The following is a 5716-nucleotide window of genomic DNA, read 5'->3' on the forward strand; positions in this document are numbered from 1 at the left end:
CAACTAACTTTTACTTTCCGCATCTAACTTATTAAATCATATATTTCATTTAGGCAATAGCGTGGCTCTGCCGGTTGTTCTAAATGAAATATAATGATTTAATTTAACATTTATTTTATGCAGTTATATATTTATATAGTTATATATATAATCATAGGTATCATATATAAAATATCGGTGAATTGGTATTTTCTGTAGTGGGAACTATATTATATTGGGTGTGTGTTTAAATATTTAATTTTCTTGGAACCATTATTCAAGGTGGTTTCCTTTGTTTTACTTTTACTTAAACAATATTGCATAAACCATGAATAAATCCTCGAGCCTTGACAAAATTTATAATTTGTAAACTTCGTTATTGCATTTGATAATCTATAAATTAATAAATTTAAACTTAAAATAACCTCTTTGTGGATCGATCTCGTACTTACGAAATATATTACTTGCAGACAACCTACACTTGGGTGAATTATAATTTAAGTAGTAGCAAGTTTTTAGCGCCGTTGCCGGGGAGGTATAAATTAAGTTTATATTTGTTAATTATGTTCTATTTATAAGTATTGTGTTGTTTTTTTTTTTTGTATGAGTACTTGGAGTCGAAAAAAAAGTGGTAGACTTATTCGAGTATCTGAAATTAATTTAAACATGAATGATAATTCAAATAATCAAGATAATGATAACAATAATAACAATAATAATAATAATAATAATAATAATAATAATAATCAAGAACATGATCAATTAAGATCACTTAGGCACCATATGAACCCTATTAGAACTAGTGCCCCATCTTGTTTAGTTTTTCCTCCTGATGCATCTAATTTCAACTTTAAACCTCAAATTATTCAACTTTTACCAAATTTTCATGGCTTAGATTCTGAAAATCCATATTTACATCTAAGAGAATTTGAGGAAGTTTGTAACACTTATAATGATCAAAATTGTAGCATGGATATAGTTCGATTAAAGCTTTTCCCTTTTTCTTTAAAAGATAAAGCTAAAACATGGCTACAAAATTTGAGATCAAGTTCAATAAGATCATGGGAAGAAATGCAACAACAATTTCTCAAAAAGTTTTTTCCTTCCCATAGAACAAACTCTTTTAAAAGACAAATTACTACTTTTTCTCAAAAACAAGGAGAAACATTTTATCAATGTTGGGATAGATATAAAGAATTACTTAATACATGCCCACATCATGGTTTTGAAACATGGAGAATAGTTTCTCACTTTTATGAAGGTCTAATACCTAAAGATAGGCAAATGATAGAATTCATGTGTAATGGAACTTTTGAAGATAAAAACCCAAATGAAGCTATGGAGTATTTGGATTCATTAGCAGAAAATGCTCAAAATTGGGATAATATAGGCACAATAGAACCACCAACAACTAAAATCAATAATTCAACAAATGGGGGTGGTATCTATAATCTTAAAGATGATATAGATATTCAAGCTAAACTTGCATCTTTAGCAAGAAAAATTGAGTCATTAGAAATGAAAAAGAGTGGTCAATTAAAAAGTATTCAAGAAATTGTTTGTCATATATGTGATACACATGATCATGCTACAAAAGATTGTCCAACATTACCTTCATTTAAAGAATGTCTCCATGAACAAGCAAATTATGTTAACAATTATAAAAAACCAATACTAGATCCTTTTTCAACATCATATAATCCTGGATGGAAAAATCATCCTAATTTTAGTTGGAGGAATGATAATAATGCACAACCCTCACAACAATATTTTCAAAATAACCAAAATCATCAAGGTTATATTCCTTATGTTACACCTCCAAGAAAAAACTTTGAAGATGTAATTCATGCATTTATCCAAAAGCAAGAATCTATCAATATTCAAAACAGTCAATCTATGACTGATTTGAAAGAAACTCTTGCAAAATTTGCATCTGCACTTAATATTCATGAAAAAGGAAAATTTCCATCTCAACCTCAACCTAATCCTAAAAATCAAAATCAAGAATTAAAAAATGAAAAAATTGATCAAATAAAATCTGTTATTACCCTTAGAAGTGGTAAAATAGTTAATGATCCATATAGTAATGAAAACAAGGATCATTTAAAATCAAAGAGTAAGGATGATAATCCTGATACTTTTGAGAATGATGATACCTTAAATTCTAAAAATAATATGTTGAATGATAAATCATCTGAAATAGTAAATGAATCAAATAAACCTCCACCATTTCCTCATGCATTAACAAATCATAAAAAACAAAAAAATGATTCTGATATCTATGAAGTTTTTAAACAAGTAAAGATAAATATTCCATTATTAGATGCTATTAAACAAGTACCTTCATATGCAAAATTTTTAAAAGACTTATGTACTGTGAAGAGAAAATTGCATGTGAAGAAGAAAGCATTCTTGGCTGAACAAGTAAGTTCTATTCTTCAAAATAATTCTAGTTTAAAATATAAAGATCCTGGTTGTCCAACAATTTCATGTATTATTGGAGAAAATAAAATTAAAAAAGCTTTGTTAGATTTGGGAGCAAGTGTGAATTTACTTCCTTATTCAGTTTATGAAAAAATTAATTTAGGAGAATTAAAACCCACTTCTGTTACTCTCTTACTGGAGGATAGGTGAATCAAAATACCTATAGGTATTGTAGAAGATGTGTTGGTTCAAGTTGATAAATTCATATATCCCATAGATTTTATTGTTTTGGATACACAACCAATACATGTACATAATGAAATTCCAGTAATATTGGGACGACCATTTCTAGCAACTTCAAATGCTTTAATTAATTATCGAAATGGAATAATGAAATTGTCTTTTGGAAATATGACTCTAGAACTTAATGTGTTCAATTTATGTAAACAACCAAGTATTAATGAAAATGAATATGATAATAAAATTGAAACAATCGTGGAAGAAAATATACAAGAAGAAAACTTAAATCAACAATCTGAAGTTTTTTCAATAGAAAATTTTGAGTCCGAAAATAATTTTAAAGAAGATGATAATACAAAACTTGAATTAAATGTTTTACCATTCGAATTGAAATATGTATTTCTTGGTGAAAATAAAACTTTTCCTGTTGTAATTTCTTCCACTCTTCTACCAAATCAAGAAGAAGATTTAATTAAATTACTTAAAAAATATAAAAATGCAATTGGATAGACTTTGAAAGATATAAAAGGTATAAATCCTTTAATTTGCACACATAAAATTCATTTGGAAGAAAATGCTAAAACATATCAACAACCACAAAGAAGATTAAATCCACACATGAAGGAAGTTGTTAAGAATGAAGTATTAAAACAATTAGACGCTGGAATTATCTATCCAATCTCAGACAGTAAATGGGTAAGTCCAACACAAGTAGTACCTAAAAAGCCAGGCATCACTGTTAGAAAAAATGAAAAGGGAGAGTTATTACAAGCTAGGATTCCATATAGATGGCGTAGGTGTATTGATTATAGAAAATTAAATGATGCAACTAAAAAAGATGATTTCCCACTACCATTTTTAGATCAAATTCTAGAAAAAGTAGCAGGAAATTCTTATTAATGTTTTTTTGATGGGTATTCAGGGTATTATCAAATACCTATATCATTAGAAGATCAAGAAAAAACTACTTTCACTTTTCCTTTCGGAACTTTTGCATTTAAAAGAATGCCATTTGGTTTATGTAATGCTCCGGCTACTTTTCAAAGATGCATGTTAAGTATTTTCAGTGATATGATTGAAGAATTTGTAGAAGTTTTTATGGATGATATAACTGTTTTTGGAAACTCATTTGAAAATTGTCTTAGTAACCTAGAAGAAGTATTAAAACGATGTGAAGAAAAAAATCTTGTTTTAAATTGGAAAAAATGTCATTATGTGGTTAAATATGGGATTGTTTTAGGTCATGTGATATTTGAAAAAGAAATTGAAGTTGATAAAGCCAAAGTTGATGTTATCACTAATTTAACATCACCAAAAACGGTCAAAGAGGTTCGATCATTCTTGGGTCATACAGGTTTTTATAGAAGGTTTATAAAAAATTTCAGCATAATATCTAAACCAATTTCGAATCTTTTAACAAAAGATACACAATTTGAATGGACTAAAAAATGTGAAAATGCTTTTAAAAAAATAATTAATCTTTTAATTACATCACCTATTTTACAACATCCAGATTGGTCATTACCATTTGAATTAATGTGTGATACAAGTAATTATGTTATAGGAGCTGTGTTAGGACAGAGAAAAGAAGAAAAACCGAATGCAATCTATTATGCTAGTAGAACCTTAAATAGTGCCCAAATAAATTATTAAACTACTAAAAAAGAATTACTTTCAGTAGTATTTGCGTTAGATATGTTTCGATCTTATTTAATTGGTTCTACTACTTTTGGTTACACTGGTCATTCTGTCGTAAAATATTTATCAAATAAACAAGATGCTAAGCCAAGATTAATACGGTGGATTTTATTCTTACAAGAATTTGATATTATAATTAAAGATAAAAAAGAAAAGAAAATGTCGTAGCAGATCATTTATCTAGAATAATGACTGAATCATCTCATAATGAAATACCAATAAATGAAAATTTTTCCAGATGATCAGTTTTTTTATGCTACTATTATGCACTGGTTTGCTAACATTATAAATTTTATTGTGACAAATAAAATGCATTCTCATTGGAATTCACAGGATAAGAATAAATTCTTGATAGAAGTTAAAAAATTTTATTGGGATGATCCTTACTTGTTTAAGTATTATCCTGACCAAATTTTTCGACGATGCATACCCGACAATGATGTAAGTAATGTTATTAAATTTTGTCATTCTGAAGCATGTGGAGGTCATTTTTCATCTAATAAAACAGTTGCAAAAATCTTACAATGTGGATTTTATTGGCCGTCTTTATTCAAAGATACGCATTTATTTTGCAAATCTTGTAAAAACTGTCAGAAGATGATGCCTTTAAATCCAATCATAATTATTGAAATATTCGATAGTTGGGGGATAGATTTTATGGGTCCATTTCCATTATCTTTTGGATATACGTACATTTTAGTCGCGTTGATTATGTTTCAAAATGGATTGAAGCAATTGCATGTAGAACTAATGATCATAAAGTTGTTATAAAATTTTTAAAAGAAAATATTTTTAGTCGATTTGGAATACCTAGAGCGATAATTAGTGATGGGGGAAGTCATTTTATAAATAAATCATTTTCTTCTTTGTTAAGAAAATATGGCATTACACATAAAGTTTCTACCCCATATCATCCCCAAAGTAATAGTCAAGTTGAACTTGCAAATAGAGAAATAAAACAAATTTTAGAAAAAACAGTTAATCCAAATCGAAAAGATTGGTCTTTAAGATTAACTGATGCATTATGGGCATATAGAACTGCATTTAAGACATCATTAGGGATGTCACCATATAGGTTAATATTTGGTAAGCATTGTCATTTACCGGTTGAACTTGAACATAAAGCGTATTGGGCAATTAAAGCATTTAATATTAATTTAGATGATGCATCTAAATTAAGAAAATTGCAATTAAATGAACTTGAAGAATTAAGAAATGATGCATATGAAAATTAAAAGATTTATAAAGATAAAACAAAAGCCTTTCATGATAAAAAATATTAAGAGAAAGTCATTTGAAATTGGACAAAAAGTTTTACTTTATAATTCTCGTTTGCATTTATTTCCAGGAAAACTAAGATCGAGATAATCAGGAC

The 5716-nt window shown here is 27.7% G+C and overlaps 1 non-coding gene across 1 annotated transcript; it reads right to left on the reverse strand.

The window, feature by feature from the left end:
• Nucleotides 1–1094: 1094 nt before the first annotated feature.
• On the reverse strand, nucleotides 1095–1205 carry LOC140974660 (small nucleolar RNA R71). Its single transcript, XR_012174818.1, has one exon. It is a non-coding gene; the product is annotated as a small nucleolar RNA R71 (small nucleolar RNA).
• Between the last annotated feature and the right edge of the window lie 4511 nt (nucleotides 1206–5716).

This window comes from Primulina huaijiensis, chromosome 3, assembly GCF_012295235.1.
Source record: "Primulina huaijiensis isolate GDHJ02 chromosome 3, ASM1229523v2, whole genome shotgun sequence".
In the NCBI taxonomy this organism is placed as follows: domain Eukaryota; kingdom Viridiplantae; phylum Streptophyta; class Magnoliopsida; order Lamiales; family Gesneriaceae; genus Primulina; species Primulina huaijiensis.